This window comes from Mastacembelus armatus, unplaced genomic scaffold (assembly GCF_900324485.2).
Source record: "Mastacembelus armatus unplaced genomic scaffold, fMasArm1.2, whole genome shotgun sequence".
In the NCBI taxonomy this organism is placed as follows: Eukaryota; Metazoa; Chordata; class Actinopteri; order Synbranchiformes; family Mastacembelidae; genus Mastacembelus; species Mastacembelus armatus.
This window is the reverse complement of record NW_022872898.1, coordinates 398,295-421,033: the sequence shown is the minus strand read 5'-3', so window position 1 is coordinate 421,033 and position 22,739 is coordinate 398,295. Positions and strand designations below refer to the sequence as shown.

The 22,739-nt window shown below is 40.7% G+C and overlaps 8 non-coding genes across 8 annotated transcripts; 1 reads left to right on the top strand and 7 right to left on the bottom strand.

Moving 5' to 3' along the window:
* Nucleotides 1-7,189: 7,189 nt before the first annotated feature.
* Nucleotides 7,190-7,263, bottom strand: trnan-guu (transfer RNA asparagine (anticodon GUU)). Its single transcript has one exon. It is a non-coding gene; the product is annotated as a tRNA-Asn (tRNA).
* Nucleotides 7,264-9,488: 2,225 nt separating this feature from the next.
* On the bottom strand, nt 9,489-9,570 carry trnas-uga (transfer RNA serine (anticodon UGA)). The gene has a single exon. It is a non-coding gene; the product is annotated as a tRNA-Ser (tRNA).
* A 1,146-nt stretch (nt 9,571-10,716) lies between these two features.
* Nucleotides 10,717-10,804, bottom strand: trnay-gua (transfer RNA tyrosine (anticodon GUA)). The gene is given in 2 exon segments: nt 10,717-10,752; nt 10,768-10,804. It is a non-coding gene; the product is annotated as a tRNA-Tyr (tRNA).
* A 2,298-nt stretch (nt 10,805-13,102) lies between these two features.
* Nucleotides 13,103-13,185, bottom strand: trnal-cag (transfer RNA leucine (anticodon CAG)). Its single transcript has one exon. It is a non-coding gene; the product is annotated as a tRNA-Leu (tRNA).
* Nucleotides 13,186-17,371: 4,186 nt separating this feature from the next.
* trnaq-uug (transfer RNA glutamine (anticodon UUG)) lies at nt 17,372-17,443 on the bottom strand. The gene has a single exon. It is a non-coding gene; the product is annotated as a tRNA-Gln (tRNA).
* A 478-nt stretch (nt 17,444-17,921) lies between these two features.
* On the bottom strand, nt 17,922-17,993 carry trnaq-uug (transfer RNA glutamine (anticodon UUG)). Its single transcript has one exon. It is a non-coding gene; the product is annotated as a tRNA-Gln (tRNA).
* A 1,250-nt stretch (nt 17,994-19,243) lies between these two features.
* trnat-agu (transfer RNA threonine (anticodon AGU)) lies at nt 19,244-19,319 on the top strand. The gene has a single exon. It is a non-coding gene; the product is annotated as a tRNA-Thr (tRNA).
* A 770-nt stretch (nt 19,320-20,089) lies between these two features.
* On the bottom strand, nt 20,090-20,163 carry trnan-guu (transfer RNA asparagine (anticodon GUU)). Its single transcript has one exon. It is a non-coding gene; the product is annotated as a tRNA-Asn (tRNA).
* Nucleotides 20,164-22,739: the final 2,576 nt, after the last annotated feature.

The window sequence follows — 22,739 nt, the reverse complement described above, 5'->3', positions numbered from 1 at the left end:
AGAGGGATACAAATGCTTTAACACCACTTTTGGAATGCATGGAGCATTTCAAGGCATGTCTTGGCAGTAAATTTTCTGAGTCTTAATGAGACTAAAACTGAAGTGCTGGTATTTGGACCTAGTGGAGCCTGTGTTGACCCTTTCCCTGAGACGTGTTCCCTCAAACTTTATGTTAAACCAACTGCTAGAAACCTGGGTGTTTTATTGGACAGTGATTTTAAACTTGATAAGCAGGTCAACTCTGTTGTCAAAGCTAGCTTTTTTCAGCTTAGGCTCTTGTCCAAAGTCAAGCTGCTTTTAACAAGAAAAGATCTTGAAAAGGTTATACATGCTTGTACTTCAAGCCGGCTTGATTATTGTACCATCCATTGATTATACTATCCCCCCTTTTGACGCATGATCCAGCCCATGTGTCAACTTTTCAAAATGAGAGAAAAAGTGTTTCAGAAGACAAGGTTTCCCATTAGGTCCCCACCAAACTTCATCCCTGTACTCAGCATCAGCCGCTTCTTCCTTGTCTGAGGTCTAGGAAGGTTTTGAATTGCTGTCACTCTTTTGGGGGGCAGAGACTTCCCCTCTGCAGTAATCACATGACCAAGGAAAATCACTTCACGCTGTACAAACTGAAGATTTGACAAACTGACCTTGTGGCCCTCTGCAGCCAAACACTTCAACAAAACAATTGCGTCTGCCTCACACTGCTCCCGAGTGGGTGCACACACCAAAACATCATCAACATACTGCAGCAAGGCACTGTCAGGAGACAAAACAAGACTTTCACAATAACCCTGACACAGACGAGTCCATGTCCATGTTTTCCCTTGAAACTGAAAAGCAAACCAAAATTGACTGTCCGAGTGAACAGGCACAGTAAAGAAAGCATTAGCCAGCTCAACAACTGAAAACCACTGAGCTGATGAAGGCACCCGTGAAAGAATAGTGTAAGGGTTAGGCACATTGTTGACACAAGGTTGCACAGCATCATGTATCAGGAACTTGACTCTGGAGGATGGAGAGAGCAGAGAGGAGAAGATTGAACACAACATGAATTCACATAGCAATGTGTGTATTCAGCCCTGTGATGGACTGGTGACTTATCCAGGGTGTACCACTGCCTTCCACCCGAAAGAGAGCTGGGATAGGCTCCAGCAGGTCCTGGTGACCCTGGTTAAGGAATAAGCAGGGATAGGCTCCAGCAGGTCCTGGTGACCCTGGTTAAGGAATAAGCAGGTATTGAAAATGGATGGATGGATGGAATGTGTGTATTCTGTACATGACACTTGATCTGAGTTTCATTTCATTAACACAGGGCCCACCAAGGCTTTATCTTGTCACTACCACATTTTCAGTCCTGCTGCTTCCAAAGCTGCTATATTTGTTCTGATCTAAACCTACTGCTAGATATTGAGAAAAATACACTACTGTTAAAAAACACTGTAACTCTGTCCCTGACTATTAGTTGGTTTCAGTGTCCACTGGTAAAAGGCTCAGTCCTAATTTACTAAGCACTGAATCCTGAGGTGTATTCACAGACATACTGCAGCTGGTTTCTTAATTCTTTGCAGTGCAATATATCAAACTATTTTCCACCGCTTTCAACTTACCTGTCACTCAATCCCATGGAGGATGTTGAAGCAAACTCAATGCTAATGTGGAAATATGACAAAAGGACAAACACAAAAGTGTCTGTGTGTGTTTCAGAGGATGAAAGATGATGAAGTCATCAGCTCTCCCAGATTCCTCTTACTTTGTGACATCACATGTGACGTCACATCCTGTCCACAATGTTTGGAGTGGAGCTCCTCCCACATTGACACAGACCATCAATGTAACGTATAATACGTCACATAAATAGTAGTTTATATTACATATGTACAACAGTTGTATGTCGTTCGACTGCTTATTCAGCATTTAGTAATTTTGTTGATAGAACAGGCTGCCATTATGGTATAGTATTGTTTGTGTACTTTTGCTGTAGCATTTTGAAGGTAATAACTACTGTATGGTAGTTAATGTCCAAAGGGAAAATTCAGTTGGTTTTGTATGTAAACTAATGGATAATGAAAGTAGCCATTAACAGTCCAGCTCATGTTGGTGAGTCTTCTGCCATTAGCTAAGGTGTTTTAGAGCCTGATGGCAGTGAGGATGAATCGTGTGTGGTTCAGTCCTGCAGCACAGTGAGATGAGTCGTCCTCTTTAGGTGCTTCTTTGCTCCTTCAGGGTGTTGTGAATGGGATGATCAGGATGGTCTCTACCTGAGTCTGAAAAGTCTAGAAATTCACAAAAGCATCTGATTCTGAAGACAAAGAGCTGAATAAAACTATATATAGTTTAACTGCCTTATTGGGAATATTTGAAATGAAGACATCAAATGAACGAAGCTGAACCCGACCAGCTGCAGATCGGTCCCGCGAGTAAAGGATGCAATGGTCACATTTCATCCAGAGGTTTTAGCTCACCTGAACAGAGCCACGCTCATCTGATTGTCATCCTCGGTAGGAAACACATAGTAAAACGCTAATCTGACATGTTTTTCTAATGAATTCAATGCGGAACTATATCCGCTGGTCAGCAGCTTTACGCACGGTCTCTTTCACTGTCTTTTTGAAGAGGATTAAACGTCTTTTTAAAAATACAGGATGATAAGGATCATTGAATTATCATTAGCTACTGTGTTTTTCCTTTCGGTGGAGAAACATGGAACAGCGTAAACGACACGGTCTCTGACTGACGTGTGTAATAAAAATCCAGGGCAGAAGTGTTGTGATAAGTTCAAAATGCAGCGTTACAGTGAGGGGCTTGTTGGTCGACCACCTGCGCGCCCTGGACCAAAGCGTCTACCAACAGGACGTGTTGACATGAAAAACCAAACAGCGACATCTTGTGGGAGCGGGTAATGGGAAAAAACAAACAAACAAACAAACAAACACATAGTAGGATCCTTTAAAAGTAGCAGAACCACTCCACTGCATGTAAAAGTCCTGAATTAAAATCCTGCTTAACAAATTGTACCTAGAGTAAAAAGCAATAGTACTAACGGAGGAAAAATGGTCCCTTAGAATTGTTTAATATATCTGCAGACATGCATCAGATTCTACAAGATTACATATGTCTGAAGTTTCACAGGACAGGAAGGTGATGAATACTAGTTTGAGAAGTAACTACAGTTGTCAGATGTGGTGCAGTAAAAAGCCCAATATTCTTGGTGGCCAAGAGCTAAATTAGAAATTCTCTGGTAAATAAGAACCTATGAGTGTGGGATAGAAATCTCAGCCAAAGAAAAACAGGACTTCTGAACTCAAGTTGCATGTTTATTACCAACACTGAACTAGACAATTACACACCAACTCAATTCACAGGAATTCAGTAAGTACGTTATTGCAAAAGAATTTGGCTAAGGCATTATTACACATACACCTGCAGTGACTATTTTTCTAGATATAAAGTGTTAATTTCCTATTTCAGAGTGTTAAAATAAAAATAAAGAAATACAACAGCATGATCATATTGTTGAACTTATTAAAGAGACAGATGTACATCATTCCCCCAATAGCAACCTGTTGTTTTATAGGAAACAGTCTAAACTGTCACTTTGTTTCTAGTCTCTTCTTCAGAGTTGCAGCAGAAGCTACATTTATACAGAAACACTATCTACTATTGGAATTTCTGTACTTACCATCCAACCCTTCAACCTCTGAGGTACTGCATCTAGAATGTGGTGATCTCTCCCAGATGAAAGCTGAGGAAGTGGACTCGTCAGTCTCATCAGTAGACATCTCCTGGCTGCTCTGAAAACTAAGGCTTCGTGGCCTCTTTCTTGAAGGGGTCGGTCCCTGTTTCTTTTTGGGGGTTGTCACATTCTGAAGCCTTTTCAAAAGCTGTTTCTGAAATATGTTCTGCATCACCAGTGTTATACAGGATATGTTCAGTTGCAAAAACACAAAGAGCTACTGAAAGAACTTGTTCTGACTTTAGACTGTGTCCACCAGAAGTCATATGGGATATCTAAGGGCTGAGGATATCAAGAAGTTCAGTTAGTGAACTGGCAGAAAATCAGTATCACTCATGAAGATAGTCTTCAGGAAAGGAAAAGATGTCCAGACAGGGTCTTATTACAGTCTCTCGACGCAAAATTCTGTGAAGCAATTGTGCTTCTGCACCAATGGGTTCCTCAACAAAAGGGCACACCAGGTCTCCTGCCTCTTCTTCAGTCTGAGTACCCAGGACTCAGGAAGAACTCGGTTTATAAAACATGCCAGCGAGCAGGTTTGGGTTACAGAGTGAGTTACCACGGTAACTGACTCAGAGTCAATCTGAACACGCTTTGTGAAACCAAAAACCCTGAGTATCCCTCATCTCAGAGTTAATACATTCTGGGTTTTCACTAAACCCACTTTCTGAAACAGGCCCCAGTTCTCTGTGCTACACTGAACCATAACCTAACCTCTGTTACTATGGAAACACTATCTGAAGGGGGAACTGACATCAAAACAATAATGACAGTACACTGTGTTTGTTGGTTCCCTCTCATTCAAATGAGACATGATGTCAACAGTAACCTAACCTAACTGGAACACACACAGCAACACAGTTTTCTCAGTCCTCAAAGTCCACTAAGGCAAGAAGACATAAATGTAGTGCATTTTTGGTTAGGTGGAAAACGCTATACGGAACAGATACGTTTTGAGTGATGATTTAAAAGTTGATAAGTCCGGAGACGACCGGATGCGATGAGGGAGAATGTTCCAAAGGCGGGGCGCAGTGTGGCTGAAGGATCTAGCGCCCATGGTGGCCAGGCGCACTGTAGGGGTGCAGAGGAGAGTGGAACTGGAGGAACGGAGAGTACGAGGCGGAGAATAGATGTGAAGTAGATCAGTGATGTATGGTGGGGCAATAGAGTGGAGGGCTTTGTAGGTGAGAAGGAGGATTTTATAGTTTATACGGAAGGACACAGGGAGCCAGTGAAGTTGTTTAAGGACAGGGGTAATATGATGTGAGAATGGAGTTCTGGTGATGATTCGGGCAGCAGAGTTCTGGACAAGTTGAAGTTTATGAAGTGATTTGAGAGGTAGACCAGTGAGGAGTGAGTTACAGTAATCCAAACGAGAGGTGACAAAGGCATTAACGAGTATGGCCGTGCTATCGATGGTGAGTGAAGAACGGATGCGGTTTATGTTACGGAGATGGGAGTAGGCCGACAGGGTAGTGGTATTGATATGCTGAGTGAAGGAGAGAGTACCGTCTAGGATGACACCCAGGCTTTTAACTTGGGGGGAGGGGAGGACAGTATTGTTGTCAATTAAAATGGAGAAGGTGCTGGTTTTAGAAAGGGTGGATTTGGTGCCCACGAGGAGAATTTCAGTTTTGCCGGGGTTGAGTTTCAAAAAGTTATGGGTGAACCAGGATTTGATATTATGTAAGCAGGTAAGGAGGGAGGGAGGGGGGAGGGTAGAAGATGGAGCAGCAGAGAGGTAGAGCTGGGTGTCGTCTGCATAACAGTGGAAATTGATGTTATGTTGCCTAAAGATATGTCCGAGAGGAAGGAGATAAATAATGAAGAGGAGGGGCCCCAGGACAGAGCCCTGAGGCACGCCACAACTGACAGTAGAGGGCTGGGAGTGGAAGTTCTGGAGATGGACGGACTGGGTAGCAGATCACTGTTAAGAGGATTCCAACCTTTGCAGGGAGACCCCAATGAATTTCAAGCCCATCACCTTAACCGCTTGGCCACAACAACTTGCACATGTAACTACTGAATTTGAGATATTTAAAACAAAAACATGTCTTGTTTAAAGTATTTTTAAAAAGTAATATTTAATATTGGTCCTGTGATGGACTGGCGACCTGTCCAGGATGAAGCCTTTTTGATTTTCTTTATTTCAACATTTTAAGTAGGAATAAGTGGGTATGGATAATGGATGGATGTTTTATTCCAGTCGTAAAACTAATCACAGTTATAGGGCTGAGCTCAGTTGCATCAGTGTCACACTTGAATTATGTTCATATGGTTGTTCCATGGTGACAGTTTATGAATCAGTGCAGTAACATTAGACTGTAAGTAGACTGTTACTATTGCAGAATAGTATTTATACTAAAGTCTCCAGTAAAAATGTATCTGTGTAATAAAGTGCTATGTCATTTGCTGATGATGTTAAATCTTTTGTGATCCCATTTATAGACCACTGTGAAATGAAATACAACTGCAAAATAATGAGCTAACTGCTAACTGAGGTGAGCTGACTGCAACAGTCATCCAGGCCAGGCAGCTCCTTCAGCAACAACAGAGAGTTGTTAAAAGTGATGTTGTAATTCTGCAACAGTGGGCTTTACATGGTTAAATTCATTCTTGTAGTGGTCTTGGTGAATAAAATTCGGGTCCTGGTTCTCGTTTATCATCCCACTGCTGTAGTGGTCCTGGTCCCAGAGGCCAGTGGATCGAAACCATCCTTTGCTATACCTTTAGATTATGATACTGACACAATGACACAGTTGGGAAGAAACGGTGTGTTGGGGATGTGGGGGTTCCATTCAGAGCTGATGTTACTATAGCTTTACTTCAAACCCAAGTGTCAGAAAACTTCAATATTGACTAATCAGCCATAAAATTAACTATAACATCTATTCTACTACAACCAAGTGTTTATATACTATGTTAACATTACTAAGAATCTAAAGGTTGAGTCATAGCAACTGGACTCAGTTTTAAGGCCTCAACGTTTCACCACCCATCCAGGTGGCTTCATTAGTCTAAGAGAAAGTTGGACTGGAACCTGCAATTTATCTGACAGAGATACATTGGAACTGAAAGTCCAATTGCCACGACTCAACCTTTGATAATTTGTTTTTTTTTTCTCTATCTGACTTTCTTCTCAGAATTCTTCTTTTTCTCTGAATTGTGACTTTTTCCCTCAGACAAATATCACAGTGCCCATAATCCTCTTCTGTAAAGCTTTGAGACTAACTGAATAGATAAACATGCTGCCATGACAAAGCACAGTTGACCTGCTTGAGCTCAAACCACCATTGGTTCAGTCAAACAAAGCTGCTTGAAGACTTGTAACACAGAAACACTGGAATGACTTCAATACTTCACCATCAAAGCTGTGCTATTTGCTTGTAGGTATGACTTCCTGATTTTCAACTCATTTGTGGTCAAACTCTGAATACAAACAAGTCACCAGAAGGAAGACGTCCCTGGGTGGACTTGAACCACCAACCTTTCGGTTAACAGCCGAATGCGCTGACCTATTACGCCACAGAGACTGTTAGTGCAACATTTTTCATTTTCATTTCCTCTCTTAGCAACACATTTTCAGACCTGGTTTCCCACTGACTGTCTAAACAAAGTACAATACATATGACTGCACATAATTTCAGGTGGGCATTAAGAAGAAGCCCTGTGTGAGGTTTGAACTTTTTATATCAGGTTCTGGTATAAAAAGAAGAAAGTTCCTCCTTTTATGTTTGGATGTTTTGAGAACAGTAAGATGTTGATGTGCAGGACCACAGGATTTTTTAAAGCCAGATCCCATCCCTCTGGGATGTAAATGGGATCAAGTCAAAGTCCAGATGGCTAACCATTACACCATGGAAACAAGACACAAAGCATAGGGCTGTGCACACAATTGACTATGTTTATGTGTAATGCCTTCATTTTTGAGCCATTGTGTCAACGCTAACCTTCTCAACTTGGACACAAACAGTTCCTTCAGTCCTCGTAGTTCACCAAGTGCTGAGTTACAAAGAAAAGCTTGACACACTCCTATGGGCAATTTAGAATAACCAACCAACCTGACATACATGTTTTTGGACAGTGTGTAACAGTCAGTCTCTGTTGTTGCTGAAGGAGCTACCTGGCCTGGATGACTGTTGTGTTGCTGTTGTTGAGTTAGTCTGTTGCTGTTTCTGTCTACAAAGATGTAAAAAAAAAAAAACTATATTATATAAATATTTTAGTATTAATACAAAATATTAAAGTGGTCACATCTGAGTCTGGCATCACGGTGGCTGAGTGGTTAGCACTGTTCCTTCACAGCAAGAAGGTCGTGGGTTTGCAACCTGGCCTTTCTGTGTGGAGTTTGCATGTTCTCCCTTTGCTTGTGTGGATTTACTCCAGGTACTCCGGTTTCCTCCCACAGTCCAAAAACATGCATGTCAGGTTGATTGGTGACTCTAAAATTGCCCGTAGGAGTGAGTGTGAGTGTGTGAGGTTGTCTGTCTTTGTGTGTCTATATGTGGCCCTGTGATAGACTGGTGACCTGTCCAGGGTGTACCCCTGCCTTCCACCCGAGAGAGAGCTGGGATAGGCTCCAGCAGATCCCCGTGACCCTGAGCCAGGAAAAGCGGGTATAGAAAATGGATGGATGGATATATTTATTTTGTTTTATATTCCATAGCCTGCCCATATACCTGGGCAATATATTGTACATATATATTTCATGCATATATTAGTTATATGGAAACCTGTATTTTTCCATCTATACACTGTACATTATTCATCTCTATTGTCTACACAACCATACTCTACCTGCACTTGGTACTTAATGCTTCTTTGCACTTCTGGTTGGATGTCCACTGCATTTCATTGGCTCTGTACCTGTACTCTGCTAAATGACAATAAAGTTGAATCTAATCTAATCTAATCTAATCTAATCTATCTAATCTAATCTAATACTAGTAAAACATATTTAAAATGTAACATTTCTAACGAATGTCAACACAATATGCAAACATTCAATAACAAACTGATTCATCATCTGGACTTATATGCACTGATATGTATTGTACATTGTTTAGACAGTCAGTGGGAAATCAAAAGGAGAAAAGTGAAGTGCTTTGACACAATAACTATGTCCTGGGTGGGTTCTTGGGCACATCTCAACCTCATGAAGGTCAGCTGGAAGTTATTCTGGGAATTCTGCACAGATCATGTATTTCAAACATCTGTTTCAATGTAACAAGGTGACAGTGGTTAAGGTGATGGACTGCTAATCCACTGTGCTTTGCATGTGTGGGTTCAAATCCCATCTTTGTTGTGAAAACTGGTGTTTGGTGTTCAAAGATAAAAAATGTGACATTAGACAAAGACTTGAGTATATCCTTTGCTTCAATTTGGAGTTAGAGCATGTATTGCATTTGTGTAGTATAGAGGGAGAACCATAGTAGAATAAAAGTGCATTGATGTGGCCACACTAACAGACTGGAGTACCTGTGCTGATGAACTTCCTTGTTGGAGTAGTAGCAGAGGACGGTTTCAGTGCATCGACCTCTGAATTATGCAACAAAACAGAAAAAAAGATGTGTTTCTCTTTACCTTAACATGAAGCAAAGCTCAAACCAGTTCTCTGTACAACACTGAACCATAACCTAGACTCAGTTAATGTGGAAACACCATCTGAAGGTGTAACTGACATCAACAGAAGATGTGATCAGGCCAATTTTGAACAGATACAGACATTAATGCTAATGATGATTCCTAAAGGAGACCTCGTTGTTGACACGATTCAAACCTGCACGGGGAGACCCCAATGGATTTCAAGTCCATCGCTTTAACCACTCAGCCACAACAACTTACAGTCAATTTGTTATATTTAAAACAGAAAAATGTGTAAGTATTTGTTTTATTTTGAAAAGAAACATTTCTCTGCACATAAGTGTAGGTTAAAGTGTGTTACTAGGTGTGAAATCTGTACAGCAATAATAGGAAGATATAGTCATTTGTCTATTTAGTACTGAGGAAGAACTAAAGACAAGAACCTAAATTCTGAATTAACACCAAACATCATGGCTGAACTAGCTACAAAATGCCCACACTGACTTCTATGGACAACAAAATGAAATAAAAGCTGATAATAAACTGAATATGAATAAATAAATGTGTCAAATGGTTTTCTACATTGTTGTAGAGTTGCATGGATTTCTTTCTGTATTTGTGTTTATTAATGGGACCGGAAGTCCTAAGCTCAGCCTAAAGCTGGACTGGTAAATTGTTAGAGCCAGACAGAAGCAAATGATTCCCAGCAAAGACACATGCAGCTGCACTAACCTTCACTGAGTGACAGATTTGTAATGATGGAGAACGCAAAGCTTTCTGAAGGTCTGAGTCCATATGGAGAAAAGTGAGTCACTGTTTGGAAGCTCTGACACAGGCAGAAATGTGACACCTGCTGGAAACTCACTGGTCCTGCATTTGTCTGGATGAAGTCAATCTGAGACTGTTATGAAACAATGGTCTTAGTGTTTGAAGTTCAGTGAAGTTTCTATTGTGAATGAAGCAGGAATAAATGCTTAGAAAGTCTAGAAAGCTTACTTTCAGAGCCTAGAAAGTCCAGAAGGACGGTCCCTGTTCATATTTCCTTCCTGTCTCCTCTCTCCATTCTCCTGTTTCATAAAGGATTCATGTTTGTCAGCTCCTGTTCAGTGAACTAAATTCTCCAGTGAATGTCTGTAATAATCAGTATATTCCAATAGTAACTATCTGTGATTAGTTGTATGACCTGCATAAAATGAGATGCTGTACATTTTTTACCAGTCTGTTGTTGCCAGTGGCAGTATGGTGGTTGAGTGGTTAGCACTATTGCCTCACAGCAAAAAGGTCGTGGGTTCGCAACTAAAATCTACTATTACACAGATGCAGAAATCGAATGTGTCATCAGCTCTTGATTTTACATCCAACCTATATCAGCAGATACACAGAACACAAAAACTAAGCAATATTCCTTCAAGCCGGAGTTGAACCAGCGACCTAAGGATAACTGCCACTTCAACCTACAGTCCTCCGCTCTGCCAACTGAGCTATTGAAGGAAGCACACAGCGGCTTGTTGTTGAACTTTACACATTTGATACCAAAGCTCTTTTCTTAACTGCAGGATAACTGTCACTTCAACCTACAGTCCTCCCCTCTACCAACTGAGCACCTTGGACAGCATCAACAATGCTGCAGTTTCATTGGCTAAGACTCCTATATACAACTGGCCCCTGTGTGGAAGGCAGCTATGCTCACCACTACACCACCATCACTGTGTCCAAAGTTTTTACTACTCTTCTGAGGTATTTTCCATCCACCTCATCTGTTCTGCTCCTTGGCTCCTGTACTTCTGCTTATGGAAAACATGTCAGTCAGGAAAGCAGGAGTGAAAGGATGACAGCACTTTTGCAGTTCACACTCACTCTGTCTATAACACATTCTGCTGTCTTTGTCTGGACTGAGTTCATACATGTTGTACTAATATGAAACCAGATATCTGATAATACAGAAGTGTTAAGATTGGGCTTGTGGAGAATGTGGGCATCGATCCGACTACCGCTTACATGCAAAGCAAGCGCTCTACCACTTGAGCTAATTCCCCTAGATGTTAATCACACTGAACATTCCCCCATGACACCTCACCTTCTTCTTTATCACAGCTATGGTTGGTAAGTTTGTCAGGCTACATGTTTTTTGAAACTAAGATGCATAAATTACATTTCTGCCCAGTTTTGAACCAGGGACGTTTTGTGGGTTAAACAAACATGATGACCACTACACTACAGAAACTGACACACTCTTGAAGCTGAGAACATGGCACTGGGAAATGCAGCATTGTACAATAATCCCATAGGGCACGTCCTTTGGAGAAACTAAATTCAAATGATCCAACTGTGTGTCATCTTTAGGAAATCATAAAGGAGACCTGAGAGATTTCTTGAAAACATACAGTTGTGTTCCTGTAGTGTAGATGTTAACATGTTTGCCTTACACACAGACGGCCCCTGCACCAGCCTTGAAAGTTGGAAAAGAAAAGTACTACAACATGTTCCCCCCTGGATCAAACATCTCCATGTCACTGCCAATAACATGTGCAGTCCATACTCTTCAGTCCTTATCCTTCAGCTGGTTTTCCCAGGCAGTCTCCTATTAAAATACTGATCTGAGTTCAAATCTCAGTGGGACCTGTTGAAGAAAAACAGCGATAATAAATAAATCATTACTTTTCTGAAACATGAGATATCAGTCAATAACCTATCAGCACAATGAGTAGTGAATAAAGGAAGTTCAGCTGCACATTCAACATATTTCAGCTACACTGAAATAAAATAAACAATTCCAGCTCCCAAAGAACCGAGTCTCTGAATATAGTCAGACTAATTCATAAAGATAAATCTGACCTAATGTCTGACACATTAAGGTCAGATTGTGATGCATTGGTCACCATGACTGAACGATCTAAGTGTTGCTTTCAGTTTGTAGTTTTCTCTGTATTGGTCTTCATTGATAATGTACAGTAAACAGCAACAAAGCTGTGAGGAGGTGACTGAGTGGTCAGGGTGATGGACTGCTAATTCACTGTACAGTGCACGCGTGGGTATGAATCCCATCCATGTCATAAATCTTGCTTTTAGAAGTGATGTTAAGACAACAAAACCTCAAGTATTATGTTTGCTTCAGTACGGAGGATGGTTTTAGTCCATCGACCTTGGGATGGTGGGTCCAGCACACTTCTGCTGCACTCTGTTCCCCTCCACTCTGCATTTTAGCTATATTTAGCTTCAATCACTATTCTGGAAGGTCAAAAAACTTACAAGAGTTTGTAAGCATTCAGGGAGACTATCCTAAATCCAGTGCACTTGCAAAAAGGTGGAATACACTTTAAACTTTGTTTCAGCTGAGTTTTTATAGGTTGGTGTCACTGCCTTAAAGTCCAGTCCCATATTAAAAAAATCTATATGGGACTATGGAAGCAGTGGGATTATCTGTTTGTTTTGCATGCCCTTATTGTAATTTTTACATTGCATTATTTAGTGTTTAGGTTTAATCTGTATGCATTGATACATTTATTCAATATATCATCTCAAAATTAATATTTTAGTATTGATAAAAAACATTTAAGTGGTCACATCTGACTCAGTGTAACAGGGTTAATAATGTATATGATTCCACTTGTCATTAAATTAATTTGGTTATGTCCTCTTGGTAGCTGGCATAGTCAACATGTTTCCATTTCATGAGACTGGCATGATGTGGGTCACCAGTATCTGCACTCTGTTCTTATCCTTGATAAGATGGTTTAAAGCAGTTTGACACAAAGTTGTCTTTTGAGACACATTAAAGCAGATCTGGCTTGTCAGGAGTGGGATTTGAACCCACGCCTCCAGAGGAGACTGCGACCTGAACGCAGCGCCTTTGACCGCTCGGCCATCCTGACTGTTACTATACCTAAAATACACAAATTTTGAATGACAACATATTCACTAGCGTATCAACACTGCTGCACGTGTCATGACCCCTTGAAAACTGATCTCTGCTGAAGACATTCCAGACTAATTCAGTGACATGGAGATGTTTGATCCAGGGAGGACACTGGACAAACTGCTCTCTATCAAATGTAGAAGACCAGGTGTCAAGCTGCGGAGACATCAGTTTCTAGGCGAGCCAGATGCATTGGTGGTTCAATGGAAGAATTTTTGTCTGCCACGTGGGAGGTCTGGGTTGGATTCCCAGCCAATGGATAAACATCTGTAAATTACCATGTTGTAGTACTTTTCCAACTTTCAAGGCTGGTGCAGGGGCCGTCTGTGTGTAAGGCAAACATGTTAACATCTACACTACAGGAACACAACTGTATGTTTTCAAGAAATCTCTCTGGGCTCCTTTATGATTTCCTAAAGATGACACCCAGTTGGATCATTTGAGTTTAGATTCTCCAAATAAAGTGTCTTATGGGCTTAGTGTATAATGTTGCATTTCCCAGTGCCATGTTCTAAGTCTGAAGGTTGTGTCAGTTTCTGTAGTGTAGTGATCATCACGTTCACCTCACACATGAAAGGTCCCTGGTTGGAAACCAGGCAAAAACAGAGCTCTTGCCTTGACTGTTGAATATCACTTATGGAAAACTCAGCCTGAGCTTACCAAATGTAACTATGACGCAATCTCTGTGTAGCTGCATCTGATAGCGTACACGTCATATCGTTCATTTCTCTCATTCGTTTATTCTGTGTCCATTGCCACCCCCCTGTAAATTGATCTCAACCAAAGACATTCCAGACTAATTCTTTGTATAGAATAGAAGAAGAATGAGTCTGTCTGGGGCCAGTCATGTATAGTTGAAATTCAGTGACAGCCAATTAAATTTTACACTGCTCTTGAAGCACAGAAGAAAATACTTTATCCTGAAGGAGGTCGTCTTTTAAAAAAGAGAATTACTGTGTGTGGTTCAGGGTATTATTTTATATGGACATTTTAACAAAGCCACTGAAGTAAACAATAGGTGCACCTCCACTGTATTTAATGCAGTTTGTATTTTTGTTGTCTATAAAAGTTTGTGTGGTCATTGTTGTAGCTAGTACAGCCATGATATCTGAATATATGTCTTTCTATTTAGTTCTTCTGCAATAATAAATGGACACATTACTTTTTATACCTCCCCAGTATTTCTGTACAGTTTCCACACCCATTTACACACTTTAACCTCCATTTGTTAGAAAATAAAACAAATGTTTAAACATTTTTCTGTTTTTAAATATATCAATTTCAACTGGCCTGGAGTTGTATGAGCAAGTTGTTGAGGCCGAGTGGCTTACTTTTTAAAGGCTGTTTTCTTTAATTTCTATCAAACAAGCAATCTTAAAAAAATATAAATAAACATTGAGCGGGGGCTCCCTTTAGGGGTTGCCACAGTGAATCATCTGCCTCCATTTAACCCTATCCTCTGTATCCTTCACATCCACACCAACTATCCTCATGTCCTCCTTCACTACATCCAAGAACCTTTTTTTTGGTGGTCTTCCACTAGGCCTCCTTCCTGGCAGCTCTAACCTCAGCATCCTTTTACCAGTGTATTCACTGTCCCTCCTCTGAACATGTCCAAACCATCTCAATCTGGCTTCCCTGGCTTTTTCTCCAAACCATCTAACATGAGCTGTCCCTCTGATGTCCTCATTCCTGATCCTATCCATCCTCGTCATTCCCAGAGAGAACCTCAACATCTTCAGCTCTGCTACCTCCAGCTCTGCCTCCTGTCTTTTTCTCAGTGCCACTGTCTCTAAACCAGACAACATTGCTGGTCTCACCACTGTCTTGTCCACTTTTCCTTTCATTGTTGCTGACACTCTTTTGTCACACATCACACCTGACACTTTCCTCCACCCGTTCCAACCTGCTTGCACACGTCTCTTCACTTCTTTTCCACACTCTCTGTTGCTCTGGACGGTTGAGCTCCTCTCTCAGCACCGTCATATGCTTTTTCCAAATCTACAAAGACACAATGCAGCTCCTTCTGGCCTTCTCTGTACTTCTCCATCAGCATTCTCAAAGCAAATATTGAAACTGTGATACTCTTTCTTGGCATGAAAGTCATCTGGAAGAACCTCCTGACCTCCCAGAGCCTTTTTCAGCTCCTCCCTGAAAGCCACACAACACTCTTCCTTTTTCAACTTCCACCACTTGGTCCTCTGCTCTGCCCTTGTCCTCTTCATCTTCCTCACCACCAGAGTCATCCTACACACCACCATCCTATGCTGTCTGGCTACACTCTCCCCAGCCACTACTTTACAGTCACTGATCTCTTTCAGGCTGGAACGTCTGCACAAGATGTAATCAACTTGTGTGCTCCTGCCTCCACTCTTATATGTCACCCTATGTTCCTCCCTTTTCTGGAAAAATGTGTTCACTACAGCCATTTCCATCCTTTTTGCGGTCTACCACCATCTGTCCTTCTGCATTCCTGTCATGCATACGAAACTTACCCATCACTTCCTCGTCACCTCCGTTTCCCTCACCAACATGTGTTGAAATCTGCCCCAATCTCCAGTCTCTCACCACTAGGGATACCGTGAATCACCTCATCCATTTCCCTCCAGAATTTCTCCTTCTCTTCTAACTCACATCCTGCCTGTGGGGCATAACCACTGACAACATTCACCTTCCAGCTTCAGACTCATCACCCTATCTGACACTCTTTTCACCTCCAGAACATTCCTAGCAAAATCCTCCTTCAGGATAACTCCTACTCCATTCCTCTTTCCATCCACACCATGATAAAGCAGCTTGAACCCTCCTCCTAATCTATAGACCTTGCTACCTCTCCACCTGGTCTCCTGAACACACAAACTATCCACCTTTCTTCTCTCCATCATATCAGCCAACTCTCTAGTTTTCCCTGACAAAGTCCCTACATTCAAACTCCCTACACTAAGTCCTACACTCCTGCCCTTCCTCTTCTCTCTTTGCCTATGAACCCACCTTCCTCCTCTCCTTCTTTGACCAACAGTAGTGCAGTTTCCACTGGCACCCTGTGGGTCAACAGCACCAGTGGTGGTCATTGTTAACCCGGGCCAGGACCGATTTGGTATGGAAATCGTATTTGTGATTCACATGTTTGATGTGGCTGAAATTTTATGTCGGAGGACCTTCCTGACACAACCCTCTGCATTTACCCGGACCTGGGACCGGCACATGAAGACACTGGATTGTGCCCCCCTGTGGTTGCATTTGGGAAATTATTTAGTAAATTCTTAAATACAATACTTAGATACTTAGGCAAGGCAAGTTTATTTATATAGCACAATTCATACACAGAGTAATTCAAAGTGCTTTACAGAAATAAACACGTTAAATGTACATTGGCAAAAATCAAAATGAGAAACTAGAAATTAGAGGAAAATTAATGTAGATAAAACACTTTTAGTTGTCGTATGCAGAGCTAAAAAGAAAAGTTTTTAACCTTGACTCAAACATTGCCAGAGATGAGGTTTGTGTAACATCATCAGGAAGACTATTCCAGGTTTTAGCTGCATAAAACTGAAACACTCTTTCTCCAAGGTCGAGATGGTTCATACGGCATCAACATGTCAGAGATGTACAGGGGTGCAGAGACTTATACACAAGAAGTGCTGTTTTAAAGTCCATTCTCTGAGCGACAGCAAGCCAGTGCAGAGATCTGAGAACAGGAGTAATGTGGTTGTAGTTCCTGGTTCTAGTTTTGAGAGCCCTGTGAGCAGGCCGTTAGAGTAGTCTAAACTGCTGGAGATAAATGCATGGATGAGTCTTTCCAAGTCTGGTTTAGACATGGTCCCTTTGAACCTGACAACGTTTTTGAGATGGTAAAATGCTGATGATGTAGTTAATTTAATATTGCTGTTAAAATTCAAATCTGAGTCCATGATTACCCCTAGACTTCGTGCTGGGAGGAAAAAGAAATTATGGTTCTCCTTTTTATAAAACATTTTTAAAACTTACTAACTTAAAGAAAAAAATTAGTCTTGCATCACTCAGACCAATGAGACTGCACTATCACAGTAAAGGGAATTGAACTGTCTGTCTCACGATTTCATTATGTTGGTAGCTACATTGTAAGTCATGTTTCATAACAAGACCTTGCTGTTTTTTTAAGCTGGTCCCACTGAGATTTGAATTCAGATCACTGGATTCAAAGTCCAGAGTGCTAACCATTACACCATGGGACCCTGTCATGTGTTATTTTTGTTCTCAGAAACGTGAGGCAGTGACCATGTGAAGAACCTTTGCTCTATTACTCGTTTTCTTCATTCCAAGTTTGATTCAAGTCAGGGGACTGTGAACCAGTCACCAGCGAGGATGGATCCCCTGGACCAAACCACATCATGTCAAGTACGATGATGGTCCAACCAGATGTATTCCCCAATCACTGCAGCAAGACACAAAAAGACAGTACACAGACAGACAGAACCAGAGATTTCTCTGATTCGTTCTCAAGATTCTCTGGAGACTGAGAGACTCTCAAGAGGTAAAAGACCCTCAGGAAGAGAGGACCAGCAAAAGGACAATGGGGTAGAGCCTGCTTTTATATTGATTACGCCAGTGAAACCAAAAGATGACTGAACTTTATCTCAAGCTTGATTTAATTTTGTTGGTAGTTACCTTGTAAGTCATGTTTCATAACATGAAACAGCTTTTTTTTTAAGCTGGTCCCACTGAGATTTGAACTCAGATCACTAGATTCAAAGTCCAGAATGCTAACCATTACACCACAGGACGCAGCTGATGGAGGGCATCATCAAAATGCTGCTGTCTATTGCAGCACACAGCTTACACATCAACTACATCTACTCATCTAAAGTCAGACAACTTCTTGTCTAATGTGGGGCTCAAAACACGTGACCCTGAGATTAAGAGTCTCATGGTCTACAAACTGAGCTAACCAGGCTTCACTTGGACTAGCCAGAGCATCCAATTGTGATACATGGCACAACCACTTTTTCGACACAGTGGACTAGTTCCATGTATGATAGAGTGGTGCACGTAGCACTACAATTAAAAAAAGTCAAGTATGCTTGAAAAGGTTATGCATACATGTATTAGACAGATTACAGAAAAGATCAAACATAATCTCTTTAAAGAAGAAGAAGGAGCAAAATTCTTGACTATTGATTAAACTATTCTCTGGCAAGAATGAGAACATGAAACAAAAGAAGTTATGTTATGCTAATTTAGAGATTTATGAGAAGAAAGCCAGAACTCCTAGCAAAAAAAAAGTCAGAATTTTGAGAAAATTCAAAATTAGACTATTAAAAAACAGCCAAGGAGCAGAACAGATGAGGTGGATGGAAAATACCTGAGAAGAGTAGTATAAAACTTTGGACTCAGTGATGGTGGTGTAGTGGTGAGCATAGCTGCCTTCCACACAGGGGCCAGTTGTATACAGGAGTCATAGCCAATGAAAGTGCAGCATTGTTGATGCTGTCTAAGGTGCTCAGTTGGTAGAGTGGAGGACTGCAGGTTAAAATGGCATTTATCCTTAGATCGCTGTATCAACTTTGACTTGAAGGAATGTTGTTTTGTTTTGGTATCTTGTGTATCTGTTCACATTGGATGGATGTAAAATCAAGATCTGATAACACATCTGGTTTGTGGTATGATGTCACTTTCTGGATCTGTGTAATAGTTGAACACCTGTCTGCTCGGTGATTCCTTTGATGATGATGATGATGATGATGATGATGATGATGATAAATATTTTCTTCATACCCAAGAGGCGAAATTCGAGTGTCCAGTGGCACAGAGACCACACAATGCCACATTATACAAATAAAACAATAAAAACAGACAGACAAATAAATAGTTAACAGGATACTTGCAATGCAAGTAATAAAGTACACAGGTTCAACAGGAGCTGTTATACAGTCTTATAGCCCCAGGAATGAATGACCTCTTGAACCTTTCATTTCTACAGAACATGGAGAGGAGCCTGTTACTACAGCTGCTATATTTTAAGGTTAGCTACAAGTGGTGCTGTGGCTTAGTTGGTTAAAGCACCTGTCTAGTAAACAGGGGATCCTGGGTTCAAATTCCAGCAGTGGATCGAAACCATCCTTTGCTATACGTTTAGATTATGATACTGACACAATGACACAGTTGGGAAGAAACGGTGTGTTGGGGATGTGGGGGTTCCATTCAGAGCTGATGTTACTATAGCTTTACTTCAAACCCAAGTGTCAGAAAACTTCAATATTGACTAATCAGCCATAAAATTAACTATAACATCTATTCTACTACAACAAGTGTTTATATACTATGTTAACATTACTAAGAATCTAAAGGTTGAGTCATAGCAACTGGACTTTCAGTTTTAAGGCCTCAACGTTTCACCACCCATCCAGGTGGCTTCATTAGTCTAAGAGAAAGTTGGACTGGAACCTGCAATTTATCTGACAGAGATACATTGGAACTGAAAGTCCAATTGCCACGACTCAGCCTTTGATAATTTGTTTTTATTTTTTTCTCTATCTGACTTTCTTCTCAGATTTCTTCTTTTTCTCTGAATTGTGACTTTTCCCCTCAGACAAATATCACAGTGCCCATAATACTCTTCTGTAAAGCTTTGAGACTAACTGAATAGATAAACATGCTGCCATGACAAAGTACAGCTGACCTGGTTGAGCTCATACCACCGTTGTTTCAGTCAAATAAAGGCACTTGAAGACTTGTAACACAGAAACACTGGAATGATTGAGAAGAGAGTGACTTTAATACTTCACCATCAAAGCTGTGTTATTAGTTTGGAGGTATGACTTCTTGACTTTCAACTCATTTATGGGCAAACTCTGAATACAGACAAATCACCAGAAGGAAGACGTCCCTGGGTGGACTTGAACCACCAACCTTTCGGTTAACAGCCGAAAGCGCTGACCTTTAACACCACAGAGACAGTCAGGAGAACATTTTTCATTTTCATTTCCTCTCTTAGGGACACATTTTCAGACCTGGTTTCCCACTGACTGTCTAAACAAAGCACAATACATATGACTGCACATAATTTCAGGTGGGCATTAAGAAGAAGCCCTGTGTGAGGTTTGAACTTTTTATATCAGGTTCTGGTATAAAAAGAAGAAAGTTCCTCCTTTTATGTTTGGATGTTTTGAGAACAGTAAGATGTTGATGTGCAGGACCACAGGATTTTTTTAAAGCCAGATACCTTCTCAACTTGGACACAAACAGTTCCTTCAGTCCTCATAGTTCACCAAATGCCGAGTTACAAAGAAAAGCTTGACACACTCCTATGGGCAATTTAGAATAACCAACCAACCTGACATACATGTTTTTGGACTGTGGGAGGAAACCAGAGTAGCTCCACACAAGCATGTGGATGATATGCAACCTCAACACAGAAAGGCCCCCACCAGGTTTCTAACCAGCCTGAGCCTTCTTGCTGTGAGGCAACAATGTTAACCACTCATCCAAAGTGATGCCCTTGCTCTGAATCAGTATGAAGCAAAAATGAGTGACTGTGTGGAAGCACTGACACAGTCAGAAATGGTTACATCTGCTGGACAATCCTCATCCTGCATTTGCAGGTGCAAGGGAGGGTCCAATGGCTGTGAGGTGTCATGTAAAATTCCAGCGTTTGTCTGAGAGGCCTGCAGTTTGTACGGGGTCAGTCATGGGGGAATGTTCAGTTTTCCTGCCTTTGACTATGGTCTGAAGGGCAAGTCCTGAACCCTTTTTGTAAAGGCATTTTTGGACTTTTTCTGCTTGTTTGGTTTAAATACCGACAGTTTACAGATATTATTGACCCACCTCATGGACTTTAAGACAGTGACACCAACCTGTAAAAACTCAGCTGAATCAATGTTGTTTAAAACTGTCAAAAAACAAAAAAAGTATCTCATCAGCTGTTAGATCTCAACAGTCTCAGTCTTCCCTGTGTCTTACTGCAATCCTACATGTTCCTGTTTTCTAATGTTTGTCCTTGCTAGTTATCCATATGTAGTTTCCCAAAGGAAACACACATACAGTCAAGCCCAAAATTATTCATACCCCTAGCAAATGCTGACTTAAAGTTACTTTTATTCAACCAGCAAGTTTTTTCTTGATTAGAAATGGCAAATTTCGGCTCCCAGAAGAAAATAAGAAGATGGACAAGAGGCATCATTGTGGAAAAAATGATTATTCTTTTTTTTGTTTACATTTGAACAAAAAGTGGCATGTGAATAAAATTAACTTTAAGTCAGAATTTGCCAGGGGTATGAATAACTTCGGGCTTGACTGTATGTGAATCTTTCCAAAGAAAACATTTCCATTCCATTGCTTTTGTTGCCAGATTTAGCTAGGAAACCAGCTGTCCACTGTTTTCCACCATTTTGCAAGTGCACTGGATTTAGGATAGTCTCCCAGGATCCTTACAAACTCTTAGTCTTTTGACCTTCCAGAATAGTGATTGAAGGTAAATATAGCTAAAATGCAGAGTGGAGGGGAACAGAGTGCAGCAGAAGTGTGCTGGGGGCAGAAGCCCGAGGTCGATGGACTGAAACGATCCTCTGTTCTGAAGCAAACATAATACTTGAAGTTTTGTTGTCTTAACATCATGTCTAAAACCAGCATCCACAACAAGAATGGGATTTGAACACATGAGTTACAAAACAAACTAGTGGTCTGTTAATTTAACCACTCAGTCACCCCGCCATAGCTTTATTACTGTTCACAGTACATGATCAGTGAAGAATTCCACGCTGACCTTCATGAGGTTGAGAACTGTCCAAAAACCCAGCTTTAAGGACATACAGTTATTGTGGCCTAGTCTCCTTTTGATTTCCCACTGATTGTCTAAACAATGTACAATACACAAAAGTTCCTTTCCACTGTAGCCAAGTGCTTGCTCATAAGGGAATTGTTGGATTTTTAGTTTTAGTTTTTGTAAAGTGCCTTGAGAGGATTTGTATTGTGATTTGGCGCTATACAAATAAAATTGAATTGAATTCAGATGAATCAGTTATTGAATGTTTCCATAATGTGTTAACATTCATAAGAAATGCGACATTTTAAATATTTTTCTAGTATTTTTGCATATATCTGTCATTTTGTACTATTGTACTAAATATTTGCTTATTTCTTCTCAGAATTCTCATTTTTCTCAGAATTTCCTCCTGTCAGAAGCTCCTGGGCAAAAAACATAAAAACACTGTGGCATCTCTCTATCAAGAAGATTTCTAAAATAACATGGTAATAAAGCAACATTAGTTAAAATAAAACAACCAGAATCATCTTTATTGGCCAAGTTTGTGCACACAAACAAGAAATTTGACTCCAGTTCACTAAGCTCTGTCTATGTACAAGAATGAAATAATGTTAAACTTTTAAGAAAGGAAGAGAGTAGGTTTGATATAAACCAAAGACAAGAAATAATAAATCAAAAGGCTAGAAAAAGATCAATATTTTTTATATACACAATATATAAAATGTGTGAATTGTTGCAGTATGAATGCAAGGATTTAAGTAAATTGAATT